Here is a 26,421-nt window from a genome sequence, read left to right on the forward strand (position 1 = left end):
ATTCCAGGCCTTAAAGTTACCTTTTTATATTTTTCAGACAATATTTTAATTTATTTCAGGCATTTGAAGTTATTTTTAAAAAAGAAACAATTTTCCAGATATTCTACGTACGTTCTTAATGTTTTCCAGGCTCTCAATGTAATTTCTGTATCCCTTTTCAGGCATTTGAAGTTATTTGCATTAACTTTCTATGGATTTTATATTTCATTGAAGCTTTCCAGGTTTTCGGAGTTATTTTTCATAATTTACACTTTAATTTTCTGTCTTCCAAGACATGTAAATATTTTTAATTTTTTAGAGGCATTTAAAATATTTTTCACATTTTCCAGGCATTTGGAGTAATTCTTTTATATTTCCCATGTATTTCAATCCTAATTTTTTTAGGTTTTTTAGGACTTCTTTAGTGTCAGCTGTACAACTTCTCCGAGGAAAACAATTTTTTGAATATTTTCCAGATAATTTATTTAACATAATTTTTATTGTTTTTTAGGCATTTGAAGTCATTTTCTATTGTATTTTATAAAATTAGCTGAAATGCCTGGAAGATATAAAAAATTACGTAAAATTCTTAGAAAATATAAAGAAATCCATTAAATAACATAAAAAATTAATCCGATTTCCTGGAAAACCGACAAAATTACCTCAAATATCTGCAAGTAATAAAAACTTCAATCCAAAGGCTGTAAAAAAAAGAAAAACTGAATCTGAAAGCCTGAAAAACATAAAAATGTCCAACTTCTATAGGTTCAAGAGCTACTTAATCTAATGAGCTAAAAATCACCATATATCTAACATTTAATTAGTCTATATTACTAGACCATCTCAACTGAACAATTAGCCTACACAACCGGAAACATAAACTTAGTCTAATTTGTCAAAAAGGTAAAAGGGGGCAGTTTTCAAATAAATCCCCAATCGGAGTGCATCATGTACGTGTAAATTAATCAATCGGTCAGTCTCAAGCGCTTTAAATGGAATCACCGTTTTATTCCAAAATTCTGCAATCATTTTTGTGCACGTTTCAGGCATTTTTATTTATTTGCTAATTTATTTCCAGGTTTTAAGATAATTTGCTTTTGATAATTTGAAATCATTTTTCAGTTTATTCCAGGTTTTTAGAGTAATTTTTGCTTGTCTTTCAGGCTTTGATTTTTTTAAATAATTTATTTTATGTATTTTAATTAATTTTCCAATAAATTCCTTAAGTAATTTTTCTTTTTTTCCAGGTTTTTGGGGTAAGTTTTACTTCTCGTTAAAGTATTCGATTTTTTTTCTAATTAATTCCGGGCATTTTAATTAATTTGCCAATTTACTTCAAGTTTTTAATTAAGGTAATTTGTGTATGTTTTTTAAAAATTTGAAATTAGTTCTTTTTGAGATAATTTTTATTTGTCTTCTAGGTGTTTTTTTTTCATTTATTTCAGGTACTTTAATAGATTTTCCTATATAAATCACAGTTTTATGGTCATTTTTGTGTATCCTTATTTCAGGTTTTTAAGGTATTTTGTGTGTTTTCCAAATATTTCAAATTATTTTTCAATTTATTCTAGGAATTTGGGATCAAGCATTTAATTTTTTTTCGAATTTATTCCACCTATTTTGATTTAATTGTTCATTAATTCTTAACATTATTTTTCTTCTTTTTCAGACTTTTGAGTTAATTTTTGATTATCTTCCAGGCATTCGATTTTTTTAAATTTTCCGGGAATTTAAAATTTGTATTCTTGTTTTCCAGAGTTTTGCAGCCATATTGGACACTTTTGAGTAATTTATGGAATAAATCTTTCCTTCCAGGGATTTTAATTTTTTTAACTTTAATTCAGTTATTAAGGTCTCAAAATTCTTTTATATTTTCCAGGAATTTAAAATTATTTTTCTTGTTTTTCAGATTTTTGAAAAAATATTGTTTATAAATTTGAATTTATTGTTCTATTTATTCTAGGCTATTTTTGTATATTTTACTAGAATTTTAAATTTAGGTTCTCAATGCCCTATTTTCAAATGTCTTTAAACATAATTTAAATATGTGGGCTTTTGGGATAACCTTTACCTTTCAGGCATTAGATTTTTTTTCCAATTTGTTCCAAGTGTTTTAATTTAAATTCCAAGTTATTTCATGCTTTAATTTTTTTAATTTTCCGTGATTTTAAAATAATTTTTCTTATTTTTCAGACTCATTTTGCATGTCCTCCAGACATTCACAATTAGCATTCGATATATGCAAGATATTTAGGGTAAGTCTTGCCTTACAGGCTTTTTTAATCTTATTCCAGGCATTTTAATTTATTTTCCAGTTTATTCTAGGCATCAAAGAAAACCTTTAGGGAATCTAATATTACTTTCTCTATTTTCCAGATTTTTGGAAATTAGTTTTCAATTTATTTCAGGCCATATTTTTGAGGTAATCCTTGCCTTTGGGGAATTGTAATTTATTTTTATAGTTAATCCAGGCTTTCAAGAATATTTTTATAACTTAGCTATAACCAGAAATATAATATTAAATTAAATAAAAGACTTTTATCACAGACCATATAATTTGGATTTATTTTATAACTTAGTTCAGGATTTTGTGGTAAATTTTGTACTTTGAATTTAAATTATTGTCTACATTTTCTAGACTTCAGGAGTCATTTATCATATTTCACATTTTTCAGCATTTGATTTTTTTTTCAAGTTATTCCAGACTGTTGAAGCTATTTTAGATGTTTAAGGCATTTGTTCTATCCAATTTATTTTGATTTTCCTAGCTTTTAGAGCCTTCCAGGTATTTAAACTTAGTTTTTAATATATTTCAGACCTTTGAAATAATTCTCATTTTCCAGGCATTTCTATAATTGTTTCCCTAATTTATTCCAGGCTTTTGGGTCATTTTGCATATCTTCCAATCATATGTAATTAATTTTTAATTTATTCCAGGCTTTCGAATTTTTTTCCAACTAAGCGGTTTAATTTATTTGCAAATTTAGTCCAGTCCAGTCCGAGAACTTAACATTATTTTCTATATTTAAAAATAGATTTTTTTTTATAAATTTTTAAATTCATCATTAAAACTAATTAATTTCTAAAGTTAAAATATCATTTTAACTATAACGTTTAAAATTTAAAATTAAATTAAGTAATGAAATTTAAATAAAATTTTTAATTTTTCCAGGCTCTTGAGGTCATTTTTAATGTCTTCCAGGCATTTGGAATTAATAGTTTTCTATTTTTTCCAGACTTTTGAAGTCATTTTCATTTATCTTCCAGGCATGTGATTTTTTCTCAATTTATTCCAAGCATTTTAATTTAATATCCGATTTTATTACAAGGGTTTAGGGTATTTCAGGCTTTTGATTTTTTTTTCAATTTATTTTCCTCGATAATTTCCAGATTTTTAGAGCCAATTACCTGAAGTTTGAAATTAGTAGTTTTCAATTTATTTAAGTGTTTGGGGATTTTTTTTTAGGTTTTTTGGTATTGACAAGTTCTTCCAAATTAATGCAGGCATTTTATTTTACAATTTGTTTTACGCTTTTAACGTTTCCTTAAATTAAAAATATTCCAGGAATTTAAAATAATTTTTCCAGTTTTCTAGGGTGTTTCAGTCATCAGTAGTAATTTTTATTCTAGATATTTGATTCATTCATTTAACTTTATTCAAGCTTTTATCGTAATTTTTTTTAAACATTCCAAAAATTTATCGTAGTTTTTGTTTTATCATTTGGACAATTACAATTACTGCCCACATTTTCCAGAATTCTGATTGTGTTATTTGGCCAATATTTCAACTTATTTCCCAATTTATTTCAGCCTTTTTGGAGCTATTTTTCATGGTATTTTTTTCTCAATTTGTTCTAGGTGCTCTAATTTATTTTTCACTTTATTCCAGGCTTTCAAATTTCAAAAAAACATTTTCCAGGAATTTAAAGTAATTTTTGTTGTTTTTAAGATTACTTTTTAATTTATTTACGCAATTGTATCAGGATTTTAAGAAAAAATATTTATATTCTCCGGGGATTCGAACAATATTTTTCATATTTCAAGCTTTTAGGGCAGTTTTTCGACCCAGAGATTTTTAATTAATCAATAGAGACAGTTCATTCGATCCTAAAATCAAAATAATTTTTTGCACTTTCTGAATCCATCAACTCACCTTAAAATCACCGCTGTGATAAATAGTTTCAGATGTTCATCACTGCAGTGATTTTAATAAAATATCTTTGAAAAAACATCAATAAAGAAATTTTTAGGAGTAACCTTTAGATTGCTCCAGTTCCTTAGAAACTATAACAAAATAACTTGATTCATTAAAAAATTTAAAAAAAACCATTTACTTCATTTTTCCTTCAAAAGAATTCCCCTTTTTCCAGAGAAAAACGTAATGAAATCCCCCCAGAGACCCTTAAGAATAAAGCAACCCCCTCGCGAAAATAAGCAGGTTTTCATTTTTTCGTCTCTCTTTCTTTCGCTGAAAAGATTTTTCCGTTTTAATTTTCCCGAAACCCCTCGTTTTTGCTATTTTATTTATTTTTTTTTTTTAATATAATTTAATTTGTTTTTAAGGCGAGAGGAAACTTTATTCTTTCGAATAAAGGGGAAAATGGGGCGTAACTAAACCAGTTAGTCAAAGCCAGGAGAAAACTTTAAGCAAAGGAACGATCCAGGCGTAACGATTCCCTTGGATATTCTGGAATACGGTTTTCTCTTCAATGCGTGTTTTTTTCATAAATAAATATATCAACCCTCGAGAAGCCTCTCTATAAATGATACACGTCGATTTAATATAATTGTCACATCAGGAAGGCAGGTTTACTTAAACGAAACAATTTTTATTTAGTTACGCCTCTTGATTTCGAAACAGAGTATAAATCCTGTCCTGCATAACAACGAGATTTTTACCTCTCAGTCAAACACTATTTTCTCTCTCCTTTTATCTCTTTCAATGATTCCGATCCTAGTCTCGTGCGACCTCATTTAAAATTTAAATCAGACACATTTTTCTCCCTGGATTTATTTTTCTGGATAAATCTACACCGGAAAGGGTTATTTGTATACATCGCTTTATAATAAGGTTTCAAATACAGGATTTATTTATGCTACTGAAGGTCTCTTTAAAAAAAAAAAAAGAGCAAAGCACCGAGCTAATAAATCACCACCCTATTAAATTGTATGTTAAAAGGAGACATGAAAACACCCTTAAGCTTCGATTGTAATGAAAAAATCACATCGAAAGTGAGTTAATTTTTTTTTAAATAGGGTTACTAGTGTGTTTGACAAGCCCCTATTGCCCTATCGGGTGGATAAAGGGAGTGCTAGTGATAGAAATTACGTGCTCTAAGGGCAGATGTATTATTATTATTATTATGATAGTCGTATCAGATTTTGTTATGCATCTTATATACATATGTTGGCTTTGCTGTGATAATTTAATAGGAGGTTAATTATGGTTTATTGTGATCTGTATTACTGTAATGCGGCTTTTTAGGGTGCATAATTTAAATGGATGTCTTGTGGAAAATTGTTACGTCTTGTATAATATAATGTGGCTGCGTATATATTGCTGATTGATAAAATAATTAATTTAGTGTCATTGAGTTATTTTAGTTGAGGAATATTGGTGGAAATTTTCAAAAGTTTAGCTTTTTTGGTTTTTGAGTTTTAATGGGATTTTTCAAAAATATAATTTTGATAAAAGAATTGTTTTTTGACTCCCTATATATATATTTCAAAAAACTGGGAAATATTTGTGTATTCATTTTTATTGGAGAATAGTTGTGCAACTTTTTTGGTTTTTAAGTTATGAGCATTTTGATCAGATTTATTTGAAAAAATATAATTTTCCGACAAAAAAAAATGTTTTTTGAACTCCCTATATATATTTCAAAAAACCGGGATGTACGTCTCTATTAATTTTTATTAGAGAATATTTGTGTAAATTTTTAAAAGTGTAACTTTTTTCGTTCTTGAGTTATGGTTACTTTAATAAGATTTCTTTGAAAAAATACAATTTTTCCCATAAGAAAATGTTTTCTTAACTCCCTGTATAAATTTCAAAAAACCGTAAAATACGTGTTTATTCGTTTTATTCAGAGAATATTTGTGAACATTTTTAATGGCCTAACTTTTTTTGTTTTTGAGTTATGGGCACTTTGATAGAATTTTTCTCAAAAATTACAATTTTTTGGGAAAGATAATTTTTTTTTTTTAATTTCTTGTATATATTTCAGAAAACCGTGAAATATGTTTCTATTATTTTTATTGGATTATTGGAGAATGTTTCTGCAAATTATCAAAAGCCAAGCTTTTTCGGTTTTCGAGTTATGGGCACTTTGATGGGATTTTTCTAAGAAAAAAATACAATTTTTCCAAAAAAAACCTTTTTTTAGAACTTCTTATATATATTTTAAAAAACCGTAAAATACATATTCATTCATTTTTATTGAAGAATATTTGTGCAAATTTTCAAAAATCTAACTTCTTTGGTTTTTGAGTTATAAAGATTTTTTTGAAAAAAATACAATTTTTTGGAAAAAATAATTTTTTTTTAAACTTTTTGTATATATTTCAGAAAACCGTGAATTACGTGTTTAATAATTTTTATTGGAGAATTTTTATGCAAATTTTCTAAACTCTAACTTATGTGGTTTTTCAGTTATGGGCACTTTAATGGAATTTTTCTGAAAAAATACAATTTTTCCTAAAAAATTATTTTTTTAACTCCTTGTATATATTTCAAAAAACCGTGAAATATTTGTGTATTCGTTTTTATTCGAGAATATTTGTGCAAATTTTCAAAACTCTACCTTCTTTGGTTTTTGAGTTATAAAGATTTTTTTGAAAAAAATACAATTTTTTGGAAAAAATAATTTGTTTCTAAACTTTTTGTATATATTTCAGCAAACCGTGAAATACGTGTTAATTAGTTTTTATTGGGGAATTTTTGTGCAAATTTTCTAAACTCTAACTTATGTGGTTTTTCAGTAATAGGCACTTTAATGGAATTTTTCTGAAAAAATACAATTTTTCCTAAAAAAATATTTTTTTTAAACTCCTCGTATATATTTCAAAAAACCGTGAAGTACTTGTGTATTCATTTTTATTGGAGAATATTTGTGCAAATTTTCAAAAGTCTAACTTCTTTGGTTTTTGAGTTATAAGGATTTTTTTGAAAAAAATACAATTTTTTGGAAAAAATAATTTTTTTCTAAACTTTTTGTATATATTTCAGAAAACCGTGCAATACGTGTTTATTAGTTTTTATTGGAGAATTTTTGTGCAAATTTTCTAAACTCTAACTTATGTGGTTTTTCAGTTATGGGCACTTTAATGTAATTTTTCTGAAAAAATACAATTTTTCTAAAAAAAATATTTTTTAAAACTTCTTATATATATTTCAAAAGACAGTAAAATACATGTGTATTCATTTTTATTGAAGAATATTTGTGCAAATTTTCAAAAGTCTAACTTCTTTGGTTTTTGAGTTATAAGGATTTTTTTGAATAAAATACAATTTTTTGGAAAAAATAATTTTTTTCTAAACTTTTTGTATATATTTCAGAAAACCGTGAAATACGTGTTAATTAGTTTTTATTGGAGAATTTTTGTGCAAATTTTCTAAACTCTAACTTATGTGATTTGTCAGTTATGAGCACTTTAATGGAATTTTTCTGAAAAAATACAATTTTTCCAAAAAAATTATTTTTTTAAACTCCTCGTATATATTTCAAAAAACCGTGAAATACTTGTGTATTCATTTTTATTGGAGAATATTTGTGCAAATTTTCAAAAGTCTAACTTTTTTGGTTTTTGAGTTATAAGGATTTTTTTGAAAAAAATACAATTTTTTAGAAAAAATAATTTTTTCTAAACTTTTTGTATATATTTCAGAAAACCGTGAAATACGTGTTTATTAGTTTTTATTGGAGAATTTTTGTGCAAATTTTCTAAACTCTAACTTAGGTGGTTTTTCAGTTATGGGCACTTTAATGGAATTTTTCGGAAAAAATACAATTTTTCCTAAAAAAATATTTTTTTGAACTCCTTGTACATATTTCAAAAAACCGTGAAATACTTGTGTATTCATTTTTATTGGAGAATATTTGTGCAAATTTTCAAAAGTTTTACTTCTTTGGTTTTTGAGTTATAAGGATTTTTTTGAAAAAAATACAATTTTTTGGAAAAAATAATTTTTTTCCAAACTTTTTGTATATATTTCAGAAAACCGTGAAAAACGTGTTTATTAATTTTTATTGGAGAATTTTTGTGCAAATTTTCTAAACTCTAACTTAGGTGGTTTTTCAGTTATGGGCACTTTAATGGAATTTTTCTGAAAAAATACAATTTTTCCTAAAAAAATATTTTTTTGAACTCCTTGTACATATTTCAAAAAACCGTGAAATACTTGTGTATTCATTTTTATTGGAGAATATTTGTGCAAATTTTCAAAAGTTTTACTTCTTTGGTTTTTGAGTTATAAGGATTTTTTTGAAAAAAATACAATTTTTTGGAAAAAATAATTTTTTTCCAAACTTTTTGTATATATTTCAGAAAACCGTAAAATACGTGTTTACTAATTTTTATTGGAGAATTTTTATGCAAATTTTCTAAACTCTAACTTATGTGGTTTTTCAGTTATGGGCACTTTAATGGAATTTTTCTGAAAAAATACAATTTTTCCTAAAAAAATATTTTTTTGAACTCCTTGTACATATTTCAAAAAACCGTGAAATACTTGTGTATTCATTTTTATTGGAGAATATTTGTGCAAATTTTCAAAAGTTTTACTTCTTTGGTTTTTGAGTTATAAGGATTTTTTTGAAAAAAATACAATTTTTTGGAAAAAATAATTTTTTTCCAAACTTTTTGTATATATTTCAGAAAACCGTAAAATACGTGTTTACTAATTTTTATTGGAGAATTTTTATGCAAATTTTCTAAACTCTAACTTATGTGGTTTTTCAGTTATGGGCACTTTAATGGAATTTTTCTGAAAAAATACAATTTTTCCTAAAAAAATATTTTTTTAAACTCCTCGTATATATTTAAAAAAACCGTGAAATACTTGTGTATTCATTTTTATTGGAGAATATTTCTGCAAATTTTTAAAAGTCTAACTTCTTTGGTTTTTGAGTTATAAGGACTTTTTTGAAAAAAATACAATTTTTCCAAAAAAATTATTTTTTTCTAAACTTTTTGTAAATATTTCAGAAAACCGTGAAATACCTGTTTATTAGTTTTTATAAGAGAGTTTTTGTGCAAATTTTCAAAAGTCTAATTTCCTTGGTTTTTGAGTTATAAGGATTTTTAGAAAAATACAACTTTTTGGAAAAAATAATTTTTTTCTGATTTTTTTGTATATATTTTAGAAAACCGTGAAACATTTATTTATTAATTTTTATTGGAGAATATTTGTACAAATTTTCAAAATTCTAACGTATGTGGTTTTTCAGTTATGAGCACTGTGTCAATATTTTCTTAATTTTTTCCAAAAAAAAACGTGTTTTTGGGAACAAATACGAGCGCCAAATTAAACAAAAAAAAATATATATATATTATGCACCAACAGGAGAAAGTGACTAATTTCATAGCTGTTCACTGCAATGTCACCAGGAAAAAAAAAGGACTTCTCAATTATTATTGAGTTCGATACAATTTAATTAGTGTGTGCATGCACCCCGTCAGAGTTAATTAACTTGCGTAATATGATTTTTTTTAATTAACTTTATCGCAATCTTTGAACGTTTTAATCAATTAAATAAATCTTCGATATTAAAGTGATCGTCGTCAACTCAACGGTTTGAACTGCTTGCAAGAATTCTTTTGTTTTTGTTTTTTTTTTGTTCATATTTTGTAAATCTGCCTGGAATTATTTTTTTTTTCAATTAATTCCAGGCAGTTAAGCCAGAATTTTTATTTGTAATTTTCGGCAGTTAAAGTAATAAAGCTTCATCACTTTTAGGCAGTCAAGTGGTTTCGCTATTCCAGGCAGTTGAGATATGGTATCCAGACATGGAGTCAATTGCCTGGAATAATGAAGGTACTTCGAATCAACTGCCTGGAAATATTTTGAATAAATTGATAGTTCAACTGGCTAAAATGTAATGAATCAATGACTCAATTGCTTGGGATTAAAAAATATATATATATTTATTCCAGGCAGTTGAGATAGAGTAGAAACCGAGGTTCAACTGCCTAGAGTAGTAAAAGCGGTTTTTAAAAAAAATACCGCAATAGGTGTTCAATGAATTTAATTGAGGAATGTGTATATAAAATTTGAAGTAAATATTTTGAGTATTTTTTGAGATATGGCTATTTTGAGAATTTTTTAAAAAGAAAAAGTGACCATCCTCAAGAATTAATTTTTTTCTCAAAATATGTAAATTTTTTTGAAAAATCCTGAAATAGGTGTTCAATGAATTTCATTAAGGAACACGTATACAAAATTTCAAATGAATATTTTGGATATTTTTTAAGTTATGAATATATTGTGAATTTTTTACCTAAAAAATAATGTCCATCCTTAAAAATATTTTTTTCCTTAAAAATTCTCAAGTTCTTTAATAAACGCTGAAATAACTCTTTGTATATTTAAAAAAAAAAACGCTTAAAAAGGTGTCTGATCACTTCATTAAATACTTTCATAATTATTTTTCAACACTATATAAATATTCAACAATATTCTATTTTACACCAATGTCAGTCCTTCAAATTTTAAACATATATAAGTATTAAATATAAAGTGAATATTCAACAAATTTTGGCCCTCACTGTATATAAACCACTTCTGGAAGTACCGCCACATTTTTTCATATAAACAACGACCTTTAGCGATTATATTTTGTTACTCGATGATATAAATATTAATTTATTATATAAAAATGCAAACACAAGAACCCTTAAGAATATTTCAAATAACCTCAACCTAAAACAATAAATAACTGAACAAACACACTATAATTTATTGACAAATAGCTCAAGTTTAATTAATATGGTAAAAGCTATTTTTACACCGGTATTAAAACCTGTATAATTTAAAAAAAAATATATTTTAGGGCATAATTTAATTGAGTATGATCCTCTTTTCATGTAATTTTTTATACTAGAAATACGTTACCAATTGCCAGAAATTGAAAAAAAAAACTATTTAAGTGCATAACTTAATTGCATATCATGCATCTTTTATATTATTTTTTAAACCTTAATATGAGCAAAAAATATTTCCGACTGCCTGGAATTAAAAACAATATTTTATAGCACAACTTCAGTGAATATGACTATTTTTTTATATAATTTTTAATACTAGAAATACGTTACCAATTGCCAGAAATTAAAGAAAAAAATATTTTAGTGCATAACTTAATTGCATATCATGCACCTTTCATATGATTTTTTGAACCTTAATATGAGCAAGCAATATTTCCGACTGCCTGGAATTAAAAACAATATTTTATAGCACAACTTCACTGAATATGACTAACTTATTTGCAAATTATGCCTCTGTTTTGTGCATAATTCAACTGAATCTGATAGGTTTTTGTTAGTATTTTAGTTAAAAACTGCCTGAAATTGAAAAAAAAAAGCCATTTTACCGCACAATTTCACCTAATACGAGACATCTCAAATGAAAAAAAAAGACCCGATCCCGAATTATTAAGGTATTAGCCGCATGTAAAATTATTTCGCGATATACGATATCCATAAATCCGTGTGAAAGCGGCTTCATTAATATCGCGTATATGGGCGATACCGTAGCTATAATATCGCTATACCGTCGAGATTTTCTCCGCTTTCCACGTAGAAACTAATAGTATCCATTTATCAATTCCGCTTTATAGAGGGAGAAACTGACAATAAAATAGATGTTTACACGCTTAATTTCGTCGTCCCGATCTTGATTCGACCCTTTTATTATGTTAAGACTATACAAAATCAATTTTTTCTCAAAATATCATATAACTATGTACTTCATAGCCATTTAAGTTATGCCTTAAGAAATAATATTTTTTCAATTCCAAGCATGAATTATTTAAAAAGTGATCAATTATTGTTAGGATATTAAAAAGGAAATTATAGAGCAAACAATTTCACTAATAGATCGGACACACCCTAATGACATAAAGCTTTGAGTAATGGGTGCGAACACATAGGTAAACACACGTTTCTCTTTATGGCAAACGAATTTACACCTGCGAACGCTCGATTTGATGTTTTATTTAGGGGGGGCTATTTCGACCCTTAATTACCGGAAAAATTACGCAGTTTTACTTCATATAATTAGTGTAAGTTGATTGATTTACGTGGGGATTAACACACAAGGGGTTGAAGGTGTTTATTTAACGAGGGTTAGCCGGCAAAGGCATTTGTTTATCAGGTCTCTAGGGGTGAAAATTGGCTTTTTTTTCAATCCCAGGCAGTTTTTAACTAAAATACTAAGAAAAATCTATTAACTCTCTCAGGTTCAGTTGAGTTATGCATAAAAAAGAGGCATAATATGCAAATAAGTTAGTCATATTCAGTTAAGTTGTGCTATAAAATATCGTTTTTATTTCCAGGCAGTCGAAAAAATTTTTTGCTCATATTAAGAATTTAAAAATAATATAAAAATGATATGCAATTAAGTTATGCACTAAAATATTTTTTTTCGATTCAAGTTCAAATTCAAAATTTTGCATAGGATCTTGATAAGTTATGCTGTAGAATAGAATTTTTTAGTTCAGGCAGTTGGTGAGAGTTAAGAAGAGAAATTTTAGGGAGAAATTATTTTTTTAAGAATAAATAAAATTATTAAATAAATATATTCTGCAAAATAATATTTTTTATTATTCCAGGCAGTAGAGCTCTCAGTTTGAGTCAGAAAAGTTAATTTTATTTACAGAAAAAAACAAAAACTGTTTAAAATCAGTCGAACTGTCTGAAAAAAAAATTACTCTCTATTTCTGAAGAAATAGGTAAACTGCATGGAAAAACATGAATAATTAATGATATTAACTATCTAGAAGTAGGAGAATTTGTGATAAAAATCTGCTTGGTATTTTGAATTATAAAAGTCAAATATGAACAATTACAGTGTGTGAATTATGCCAAAAGAACCTAATTTTTGCAGAGAACAAATTTTCCTTAATTTTAATTCTTAATTCTTATTTAACTGCCTGGAAAAGGACAAAAATTGCAATTTTCTTCCAGGCAGTTTTTTTTCAAATTTCTTGAACAACGTGAAAGTAAAACAAAATTAAGGGATTTTTTTGTTACATCTTTAAGAAGTAATTTCCTTCGAATTCAACTGCTTGGAAAAATTTCTTATTTTTTCCCTTTTTTCCAGACAGTTTAAAGTATTTTTTGACAGTTGATTTTTTTTTTAAACAAGATATGACTAAAAATCTTTCTTCCAGGCACTTGAGTCCTTGACAAATAGTATATTTACACAACTGCCTGGAAGAAAATCTAAATTTTTCGCTTTTCCAGAATAAAAGGCGAAAATTTTCTTATTTAAGTCTAGTTTTAATTTATGGTCTACCTCTGACAGGATATTTCTGGAACCGGGATGCTGTTTCTGGATTACCGACACCATCCATGGACAAACCGGAGTGTCCTGATACAGTTATAGCCAACTTACACTTTTAGTTTTATGTATTTGCATTTATGTTTTTATTGAATGTAGCTTCTTGCTAAATAAAGATATTATTTATTTATTTATTTATTTAAAAAGTTGCATAAAAATTATGTTTTTTTCCAGGATTCACCTGTCTAGACCAAGTATTTAATTTTATTTTTTTTAAGAACATTCCAAACGGAGACATTTTTACCATAACAATTGATTGAAAATAATTATATATTATTAATAAATTATTTATATATTAATTCCTATTTTTTAATTTTTTTTTCTTCAACTACCTGAAATCTATCTTTCTATAAATAATCTATCTATCTTTGTTTTTTATCTTTTTTCCAGAGAGTAAGAGATTTTTATTTACAGTTTTATAGTGCCTGGAAGTAATACAAATAATTTATAAAAATTAGTTAATGTTCTTCCAGGCAATCATAGTTAAAAAAGCCGGGTAAAAATTGTACTTTTTAATTTTCCATTTAACTGCTTAGAAGAAAAATGTTCATTTTACTCTGTTTACAGGAAGTTGAATTGTTTTTCAATTTTTTTAACTGTCTGGGTGTAAAATAAAATTAAGGCAATTTTTGTAAAATCCTAAGAAGATATATTTTTTTTGTAATTAAATACCTGGGAAAAATTCCTATCTTTTCTTTTTTTTCCAGAGAGTTAAGCTGATTTTTTTCTTAAATTTTTTCAACTCCATGGGCTAAGCTTAAATTAAAGAATTCAACCAGTTGAGTCCTTGACAAATAATAAAATACTTACAAAAATAATGCATACAAGCACAATGACATTTTTAGACATTTTTTTATCCTTTTTCCAGGCAGTTGATGTTTTTCTTTTAATTCTTCAAGCACCTTATATTTTTTTTTATTTATTTTTAATTTAATTGTTTTTTCCCTTTTTTTCCAGACAGTTTAAAGTATTTTTTGATAGTTGAAAAATCTTTTTTCCAGGCACTTGAGTCCTTGACAAATAATAATATCTGTACACAACTGCCTGGAAGAAAATCTTAATTTTTACCCTTTTCCAGAATAAAAAACGAAAATTTTCTTTTCAAAAAGTTGCATAAAAATTATGTTTTTTTTATCCAGGATTCACCTGTCTAGACCAAGTATCTTAATTTTATTTTTTTTATGAACATTCTAAACGGAGACATTTTTACCATGATAATTGATTGAAAATAATTATATTTATTTAATCTTATGATTAGGAAATAATTAATTTTGCTACTGTTCTTTATGTTATATTTTATATATTATATACTTTTTTATTTAAAATTCCAGTTTGATGTCGTCAATTTATTATAAAAATTATCATTATCTCCCAATAAAATATAAAAATTAATAAAGGAGAAAAATGCCCCTAATTAAAAAACAAAAGAATTTTGAAACTCGACTTTTACAAACAAATATACTCAGAAATAATAAATTAATAATAATAATAATAATATATTTATTTAGCTTGAGCTACATAGATAATACATAATATAAAAAATATAATACATATTAAAAAAAATTACTTAAAAATATAAGTGTGTGCTTGTACAAAATGGGACACATATATAAAAACACAAAAAGTCTTACATACAGAAAATTTATAAATAAAATTCAAGCCTAAAATAAAATAGCCCCCCAAAAAAAATAAAACAAAATACGAGTTAAAATTGTAAAACAAAAAATAAAATAAATACACATACAAACTACAACTACATAAATAAAGGTAAGACGAATGATTAAACAAAGTAAGTACAACATTTCCAAATATTTTATGTTATAAATTTGCACGAATATTCCCTTGTTAAAATAAATAAACACGTACTTCACGATTTTTTGAAAAAGCAAAAAATTGTTTTTTAATAACTAAAAAGAAATTTTGAAAAATTTAACCTAATGAAAACCCACAAACAAAAGACAAGGACAAAAAAGAGCCTGAATTTTCTCCACTATTTAATTCCTTTAATTCTATAAAACTGGAAAATTATATTTTTTGTTGTTCTGGTCATCAACGAACTTCCTATTAAACCGGAAAACGAGGACAAATAGCCAATTTCGACCGTGGGAAATTGCCAATCTGCCCTGTATATGGAGAATTAAGTGCGTACAACTATAACGCATAACCTAATTGGACACGACGATTTAAAAAAATCACAATAAAAAAAAAACAATGATAAAACAACATTCCGAATTCTTCTCTCTTTCTAGCTAATTAACGTCGCCATAAGCGCGTTAATTTCGAGAAAGGAAACTTAAGGGAGCCGTAAAGAAAACAAAACGCCACCCTCTCTCTCTCTCGCTCTCTCTTTATCGCACTGCAACCGGCTGTTTATATAAAGATAATTTTAATGAACGTTTCGCCTCTCGTATGAAACGAAACTGCTAAAGTGATTTTAACTGCCATAATCAACGTAACGTGCATTTAATTACTTTTAGAATCCCCCCCCCCTCCTCGGTGGGGCGGATTTTATGGCGGAAAGGGATGAAGATCATCTAAGAATAAAAGTGGCATAATAGGAGGGTTTTTAAATGGCATTTAACTTCTGCTGGTTCTAGTAGTGAAAGAGGGAAAAATTATGGAAATGTGTGTCGTGTCTATTTAAGTTATGCATCACTTTAGTCAGGTTCACACTTAAATTATTGCAACAAATATTCGGCAAACTGTGATAAATGTGTGATATATATAGTAATTATTTGTCAATTTACTTGGCAAGGAACTCGGGTATTGTGGGAATTAAAAAATATGTAAAGACCCTCTTGAGCTTGATCTTTAAAAACTGAAGCTTATATAGGTAAAGTCTTTATGCAGATTTTTTTTTAATCATTACTTATAATGTCCTTAAAAACCATTTTTTTCTCAGTCAATTATTTTCTGCAAAAAAAAACGTTTTTTATTAATCCTACCCTTAGCCCCCCACCCACCCCACACTACTTACCAGTACGAAATTGTTTTCAAAAATCATTGTTGTCCAAAAAAAATATACATGAAAAACAGTTTATTTGGTCGTTAATATCAAATCTAATAAGTTTGTTTATTTAAATTTTATATAATTATATATATGTATATTAATAAATATTTAATACAAATCAGTGCTATTAGATTGGACAAAAAATACAAATTTTGCAAGGGGATTTCTTACAGGGCAAATGTTTGGGGTGAGTGGGGGGGTGTACGGGTTGTGCTGATGAAAAACAATGTTTTTGCAGAAAATATATATTAAAAATTTATTTTTTTTTATTATTATTATATTTTTATATTTCACTAATGTATATATAAATATTTTGTATAAAAACAGCTTTATTAGATTGAATAATATGGACAAAAAACAGTAAATTTTTTAGAAAAATTTCATCAAATTTTTCAGGTCTAGTAACAGAGTTTAGAAATCCCGAGTCGATTTTTTAAATGCCGAAACAGAATCGTATATGATATACGTATATTCTACAATTTAATAAAAATACGTTCACAATATACGGTTGATAAATTTAGCAAAATCAAAAACTTACTAAAAATCCTTGAATAAATATATATTTAACGATAATAATATATGATCGATTTCTTGAATACGTCAAACTTAAAAATCAATTTCTTCAATATTCAGACGCATATTACACTAATTTTAATCAGCTCCCATATTTAAATAAATATATGTATCGTACCCATTTAAGTTATGCACCACCACATTTTACACCCGATAATTCAGTAGATGCAATACACGTTTAAAAGAAAACGTACATCGTGTCCCTTTAAGTTATGCATCACTTTATTCACACTCGCCCTTAAATTGCACGGAATATTCGGCAAATAGTGACAAATATATGCATGACAGTCGAGGCTATTACGCAAGTACTGACGATTAGTCAGGTAAAGGCAACTGCGAACGTACACACTAATTATGTGTAAAAATACAGAGTAATTATTTGCCAGTTTACTTAGTAAGAAACTCGGATATTGTGGAAATTAAAAATAAATAAAAATTACCTTGAGCTCGATAAAACTGAAGCTTATATAAGTAAAGTCTTTATATAGATTTTTTATTACTTATAATTTTTTCAGGCAATTATTCTTTGCAAAAAAAACGTTTTTTATTAATCATACTCTTAGCCCCCCACCCACCCCACACACCTTACCAGTAAGAAATTGTTTCCAAAAATCATTGTTTGCAAAATAATTCACATAAAAAACGGCTGATTTGGTCGTTAATATCTAAACTAATAAGTTTGTTTATTTAAATTTGATATGATAATATATATGTTTATTAATAAATATTTATTTCAAAAACAGTGTTATTAGATTGGATCATATGGATGAAAAACAGTGATTTATTAAAGGAATTTCTTACTGGGCAAATGTTTGGGGAGGGTGGGGGGGGTAACGGTTGTGCTGATGAAAAACAAAGTTTTTGCAGAGAATATATATTCAAAATTTAATTTAATAATACAGTTTTTTTAAAATTTGATATAATTTTATATATAAATATTGAGTGTAAAAACAGCGTTATTAGAAAACGTACATCGTGCCCCTTTAACTTATGCATCACTTCAATCACACTCACCCTTAAATTGCATCAAATATACGGCAAACAGTGACAAATATCTACGTGACAATCGTGGCAATTATGCAAATCCCGACGATAGGTAAGCTCAAGGCAACTGCGAATGTACATAGTAATTACGTGTAGAAACACATATGTAATTATTTGTCAATTTACTTAGTAAGAAAGTCGGATATTGTGGGAATTAAAAAAAAGATAAAAACCTATTTGAGCTTGATCCTTAAAAACTGAAGCTTATGTCAGTAAAGTCTTTATATAGATTTTTTTTATCACCTATAATGTCCTTAAAAAGCATTTTTTTCTCAGTCGATTATTTTCTGTAAAAAAAGACGTTTTTTATTAAATCTACCCTTAGCCCCCCACCCACCCCACACAGCTTACCAGTAAAAAATTGTTTTCCAAAATCATTGTTTTTCAAAATAATATGCATGAAAAACAGTTGGTTTCATCGTTAATATCTAATCTAATAACACAGTTTGTTTATTTAAATTTGATATATTTATATATATGTTTATTAATAAATATTTAATACAAAAACAGTGCTATTAGATTGGATATTATTGACGAAAAATAGTGATTTTTCAAAGGAATTTCTTACAGGGAAAATATTTGGGGTGGGTGGGGGGGGGTAAGGGTCCTGCTCATGAAAAACAATGTTTTTGCAGAGAATATATATTCCAAATTTAATTTAACAACACTGTTTATTTAAATTTGATATAATTTTATCTATAAATATTTAATATAAAAACAGTGTTATTAGAAAACGTACATCATATTCCTTTAATTTATGCATCACTTCAATCACACTCACCCTTAAATTGCATCAAATATTCGGCAAACAGTGACAAATATCTACGTGACAGTCGAGGCAATTATGCAAATACCGACGATCAGTAGGCCCGAAGCAACTGCGAAGGCACACAGTAATTACGTGCGGAAATACAAAGCAATTATTTGCCAATTTACTTAGCAAGGAACTCGGGTATTGTGGAAAATTAAAAATAAATAAAAATCCCCTTGAGCTAGATCCTTAAAAACTGAAGCTTATATAAGTAAAGTCTTTATATAGATTGTTTATTACTTATAATTTTCTCAGGCAATTATTCTTTGCAAAAAAAACGTTTTTTATTAATCATACTCTTAGCCCCCCACCCACCCCACACACCTTACCAGTAAAAAATTGTTTTCAAAAATCATTGTTTTGCAAAATAATTCACACAAAAAACAGCTGATTTGGTCGTTAATATCTAAACTAATAAGTTTGTTTATTTAAATTTGATATAATAATATATATGTTTATTAATAAATTGTTAATACAAAAACAGTGCTATTAGATTAAATATTATGGATGAATAAAAGTGATTTTTCAAAGGAATTTCTTACTGGGCAAATGTTTGGGGCGGGTGGGGGGTGTGCTGATAAGAAACAATATTTTTGCAAAAAATATATATTCAAAACTTAATTTAATAACATGATTTATTTAAATTTGATATAATTTTATATATAAATATTAAGTATAAAAACAGCGTTTTAGGAAACGTACATCGTGCTCCTTTAAGTTATGCATCACTTCAATCACACTCACCGTTAAATTGCATCAAATATTCGGCAAACAGTGACAAATATCTACGTGACAATCGTGGCAATTATGCAAATCCCGACGATAAGTAAGCTCAAGGCAACTGCGAATGTACATAGTAATTACGTGCAGAAATACATATGTAATTATTTGTCAATTTACTTAGTAAGAAAGTTGGATATTGTGGGAATTAAAAAATAGATAAAAACCTATTTGAGCTTGATCCTTAAAAACTGAAGCTTATGTCAGTAAAGTCTTTATATAGATTTTTTTTATCACCTATAATGTCCTTAAAAAGTATTTTTTTCTCAGTCGATTATTTTCTGTAAAAAAAGACGTTTTTTATTAAATCTACCCTTAGCCCCCCACCCACCCCACACAGCTTACCAGTAAAAAATTGTTTTCCAAAATCATTGTTTTTCAAAATAATATGCATGAAAAACAGTTGGTTTCATCGTAATATCTAATCTAATAACACAGTTTGTTTATTTAAATTTGATATATTTATATATATGTTTATTAATAAATATTTAATACAAAAACAGTGCTATTAGATTGGATATTATTGACGAAAAATAGTGATTTTTCAAAGGAATTTCTTACAGGGAAAATATTTGGGGTGGGTGGGGGGGGGTAAGGGTCCTGCTCATGAAAAACAATGTTTTTGCAGAGAATATATATTCCAAATTTAATTTAACAACACTGTTTATTTAAATTTGATATAATTTTATCTATAAATATTTAATATAAAAACAGCGTTATTAGAAAACGTACATCATATCCCTTTAATTTATGCATCACTTCAATCACACTCACCGTTAAATTGCATCAAATATTCGGCAAACAGTGACAAATATCTACGTGACAGTCGAGGCAATTATGCAAATACCGACGATCAGTAGACCCCAAGCAACTGCGAAGGCACACAGTAATTACGTGCGGAAATACAAAGCAATTATTTGCCAATTTACTTAGCAAGGAACTCGGGTATTGTGGAAATTAAAAATAAATAAAAATTCCCTTGAGCGGAACCCTTGAAAATTGAAGTTTATGTTAGTAAATTCAAAAAAAGTAGTCAATTTTTCTCAAAAAGACCTCTTAACAATAAAAATTTAGAGATTAAAGGGATACAAAGTCAATGGTCTCAGATTATGTCTATTTTTAAAAAAATAAATGTAAGTAAAGTTTTTATACAGATTTTATATCATCTATAATTTTCTCAGGTAATTATTTTCTGCAAAAAAAAAAAACGTTTTTTATTAATTCTACTTTTAGCCCCCCACCCACCCCACACACCTTACCAGTAAGAAACTATTTTCGAAAATCATTGTTTGCCAAAATAATACGCATGAATAACAGTCTATTTCGTCGTTAATATCCAATCTAATCAATTTGTTTATTTATATTTGTTATAATTGTATATTATTAAATGTTTAATACAAAAACAGTGCTATTAGATTGGATATTATTGACGAAAAACACTAATTTTTCAAAGGAATTTTTTACAGGGCAAATATTAGGGGTGGGTGGGGGGGGGTAAGAGTTTTGCTCATGAAAAACAGTGTTTTTGCAGAGTATGTATATATTCAAAATTTAATTTTATAACACAGTTTTTTTTAATTTGCTATAATTTTATATATAAATATTTAATGTAAAAACAGCCTTATTAGAAAACGTACATCATATCCCTTTAATTTATGCATCACTTCAATCACACTCACCCTTAAATTGCATCAAATATTCGGCAAACAGTGACAAATATCTACGTGAGAGTCGAGGCAATTATGCAAATACCGACGATCAGTAGGCCCGAAGCAACTGCGAAGGCACACAGTAATTACGTGCGGAAATACAAAGCAATTATTTGCCAATTTACTTAGCTCGGATATTGTGGAAATTAAAAAATAAACAAGAAAACCCCCCTGAACTTGATCCTTAATAAACCGAAGCTTACATAAGCAAAGTCTTTATTGAGCGAGCAAATTAACCTAATTTACGTCAAACTTCAAGAGACTTAATTTCTTCATCATTTCGACGCCGTAAGGGAAAATATGCTTCATTGATCATAATCCCTTAAGGGCCTCGACTTATTCAATTAACACCCGGATTGTGAAATTTGCCTTCCTAAATATAATTAAAATATTCAATTAATGCATAACCTAATCGGATACGATGCTCAATTTTCTCAACTTGATTCTTCCATTTTGCTCCCTCATTACGACACCCTATACAAGACAATTTAATTTGCGCGAAAGTGTCACATTAGTCAGCGTATAATAATCTGTTAGAATGCGGTTACGGTGAACGCTGAGCGCTGAGTTTTAGCACGAACAATAGCTGAGCTAAACATAAATATTCTGCCGCGACGACCTGCTGAATCCGTTTAGTTATATATGTATATGTATGGCTGAGTTTACGGGCGATATACAGTTTAAATGATAAATTAGCACTGGTGTGATTTAATTTACCGGGGATGGTGACTCTATGATACGGCTTATTAAAACCTTTATTTTACCTTAGAAGAATTCGCAATTAAACTTAAAGGCTTAACATAAAAATTTACTTGAGCTGATTGAGTGAATCTTCAAACTGCCCTCAATTTCTTGGCAAAATTTAGAACTTACTTACCTAACTTACTTGAGCATTACTCACGTTTACATAGCTTCTCGATAAAATATGTCTCTGATTTTTAACTTTAACAAATATTCCTCTGATATTGCTGTTACAATTAAAATGATATATTGGGTTATGCCTAACTTAAATGCATCCTATTTACGTTTCAGTAAAATGAATATGATTATCCACGGGTAATTTCCTATCTCAACCAAATTACAAACGCGGTCACCGCCCTATCATGTTGTTCGGGTTAAATTGCGATAGAGAACCTCAGACTCAGAACGAAACTAAAGCCAATTAATGAGAAAATAAATCCGGGGAAAACCGTGGAGTTTTCACATAATTTAAGGAAAATCTGGTAGCTTCTGTTACGGATTAGCCATTTAACTGAGTAAAGCGGAACGAGTTAGTTTAGTGATGCACTGCTAATGTTCGGATATAAATAGGATGTTGTTAAGAAAACCGCCATTAGGGAGCGCAATATTTTAGAGCTTAAGCGATTGCATCCACGTTGAAAAATATTTTTTATTTTTATGATCAATGACAATCGGTGCGGGGAGAGTTAGTTAGAAAGTTTTACGGTCATATGGGAATCATGTGGAATTTATTACGGTTGAGTTTGAAAAGTCACGCAACCTACCCCCGGTGCAACAATAAATCTGTTTTTACCCCCGGGGGAAGGGAGTATTTTGTCACGTCCAAACTGACCGGCCATAAAGGCGGGTTCGGTGTTAAATTGCCACATATTAGCCCTTGTTGACACGATTAAGTGCTCATTTATTCCTTAAAAATCCGGTTATTTAAAAAATTTCTATTTTGGAAAAATTCCCAGATATGATGAGCACTAATGCATAACTTTAATGGATCTGACTTACCTTTGTATATTTTCAATAAATATGATTGATATGATACAAAAATTAATTAATTATTCAAGGCGCTTATAATATTCCCGTATTAGATTGTTGACCAGCAGTTAAAAATAAAATAAATTGTTTTATTTTATTATTACTCTCAATTAATGGCTTTAAAACAAATATTTTTTTCTTCTAACTAATGCAATCTAATAATTACTTTTTTCCATATTTTGTACTTACCAACATCAGAGATTTTTACCGTAAAGTGGATGTTTGCAATAAATGATTAGAAAATACAATATTCCTTTTAAATTATTTTAAACAGAACTCTAATGAATATTAAATATATTCCTTTAAAAAATTGATTAATTATTCCAGGCACATGAAAATTAGCTTCAACTACACGAATATACCTTCAAACTGCCCTCAATTTCCTGAAAGGTTTTTTTTTTTAAATCCAGTAACTTAAAAATCATCGAAATTTACTTGAAATTTTTGAGTAATTTCAACTAAACTAATTATCAAAAATCACTTGAACTGGTTAAGTGGACCTTCAAATTGCCCTCAAAATAATTAAAAAATTATTCAGGTATTTTAAATCCTCTTTTTTTTCTTTTAAAAATCCGGGAACAAACAATGTCAAATGCACAAAATCAGTGGCGTTACCTTTTTTTTTTAATCCTAATAAAATTAAATAATTTTTTAAAATGTTAATAGTTTAATTATCAGTGGCGTTTAAGGTATGAATTTTTTTTTATTGGCAAAAGCAGTGAAATAGAAATTAATAATATGAAAAAAATTGCCATATTAGTACATTTGGCACCAGTGGCGTACAATTTAAAAAAATCAAACGTACGCCACTGTAAGTATTTTCTGAGAAAAAAAATCGATTGAAAAATTTTTCAAAAAACTAGTGGCGTACAATAAGGAACATTTAAAAAAAATTAACGCACGCCACTGCAGACAAAAAAGGAAGAAGAGAAAGGCGGGTTGGTAAATCAAATTACAAAACCATTGGCGTGCAGTTTAAGAAAGTCAACACACGCTGCTCATTTTTTTTTTTTTTTTGAACAATTGTAAATGAAATCGGAAAATTCACAAAAAAATCAGTGGCGTACTATTTTTTTTTCGTATTTTTTAAAAACACGCCACTGCGGTCACTTTAATTTTCTTTGAAATTGCAAATCAAATTACAAAAAAAACGAGGGCGTACAATTATCTAAAAGAGAACAAAATCCAAAAAAAATCAAATTTTCATACGTATGTAAACAAAATCAGAGGCGTCCAATTTAGGCAAACTTAAAAATTATTTAACGCACGCCACTGTGGTCAAAAAAAGAAGGAGAAAAGAGGGGCGGATTGATAAATCGAATTACAAAACCACTAATGTACAATTCAAGAAAAATTTTAAAAAAAATTATCGATTTTTCAATTTTTAAACGCCCGCCACTGCAGATATTTTTACAAAAAAAAATATATTTTTTGGAAAATTGTAAATCAATCAAAGAAAATCGGAAAAATTTCGAAAAATCATTGAAACGAAAAACGCAATTTAAAAAAAAAAGTAGTTTTTTTTTATTTGCCAAATACACGCCACTTTATTCGTTTTAATTCATTTCTTCAATGACAGATTAAATTGGAAAATGTACAAAAAAACCAGTAGCGTAGAATCTAAGAAAATCAAAAAAAAAAATTCAAAAAATGTGCCACTAAAGGTTTTTTTACAAAAAAAAAGGTTTTTTTTTTTTTTTAATTATAAATAAAATCGGAAAATTTACAAAAAAATCAGTGGCGTACAAATTTAAAAAATTACGATTTTTTTCTCATATTTCAAACGCACGGCACTAGTCACTTTAATAGTACAAACCATTGGGGTACAATTGAAAAAAAAACAAAAGATTTATTTTTAGGCGCACGCCACTGCTACTAAGTATTTTTACAAAAAAATATTTTTTTTTTGAAAAATTACAAATAAAATCGGAAAATTTACAAAAAAATCAGTGGCGTACAAATTTAAAAAATTACGATTTTTTTCTCATATTTCAAACGCACGGCACTAGTCACTTTAATAGTACAAACCATTGGGGTACGATTGAAAAAAAAACAAAAGATTAATTTTTAGGCGCACGCCACTGCAAATTATTATTACAAAAAAATCGCAAATTTACATTTAAAATCAATTACGTAAAACAATTTAAATTAAATGTATGATTTTTTTTCTGTGAATATATCTAAAAATAATCTTAAATGAAGCAAATAAATCAAATAGAAAACTCAAACCATAAGCAGAGTTATGAAAAATTACCGAGTATAGAGAAATCTTTCAAAAAACCCTAAAATTACTACACCTCAGCATGATGTTTGCATAAAATGTGTGCATTGTATTAAATTATGCATTATGCACATAAAAAATCGACCAACATTTTTAAAAAAAATAATAATTTCAATATTGAATTAACTGGAATTAATAAATTAATCATGTCTGCAATTTATTTGTATTATGGACAAAATCGACTAAAATGTTTTAAAATGACCATCTTCTAGCGCTATTTTTGCATTATACTATCTGAATTATATGCCATTAAATTATGCATTATGCAATATGCACAAGAGAATCTACTAGTATTGCTTTAAATAACTACATAGAAGCAATATTTTTACATGAAAGTATGTGCATGGTATGCAATTAAATTATGCATTCTGCAAAAAAAATCGACTAAAATTCTTTAAAATTACCATCTTTCAGAATAATTTTTACATAAAAATATGTGCATTGCATGCAATTAAATTATGCATTATGCACATAAAAAATCGACTTTTATTAATTTTGCATTAAAATAACTGCATCGTATGCAATAAGCACCAAAAAATCGACTACTAAATCTGTCTAATTTAATAAGAGTGTCTTAGACCAAAACCAGGATAAATTCCTTAATTTTCCATGTATTTTCGTAAAAATTCGCTGTAATAAAGAGAATTTGAATTGCAATCAAACAGTGTAAATTAAATAATATATAAAAAATTTAAAAATTACAGAGCATAAGGAAATAAAGCTTAAAAAAGACGAGCATGTTATGACTTAATTTATTAAATGTATGTTTAATTAAAAGGATCGGATCAACATTAATTTTAATTAAAAAACCAATTAATTCTGCTTAAGAATAAGTTACAGATTTATCGGTTAGTTAGGAATAAAAAATTGCCTCATTTTAATTAATAGATTTACATAATATTCGTT

At 27.3% G+C, this 26,421-nt stretch overlaps 1 protein-coding gene across 5 annotated transcripts in view; it reads left to right on the forward strand.

Annotated features, from left to right (window-relative positions):
* LOC126746287 (5-hydroxytryptamine receptor-like) overlaps window positions 1–26,421 on the forward strand; it is a 278,830-nt gene that overhangs the window by 93,799 nt on the left and 158,610 nt on the right. For all 5 annotated transcript variants that reach the window (XM_050454459.1, XM_050454458.1, XM_050454457.1 and 2 more), the window contains exon 2: window positions 2,173–2,234. The gene's annotated coding sequence lies outside the window, so the exon portion shown is untranslated. The remainder of the gene's footprint in view (window positions 1–2,172; window positions 2,235–26,421) is intronic.

The sequence above is a fragment of the Anthonomus grandis genome, chromosome 17 (assembly GCF_022605725.1).
Source record: "Anthonomus grandis grandis chromosome 17, icAntGran1.3, whole genome shotgun sequence".
NCBI classification, from domain to species: domain Eukaryota; kingdom Metazoa; phylum Arthropoda; class Insecta; order Coleoptera; family Curculionidae; genus Anthonomus; species Anthonomus grandis.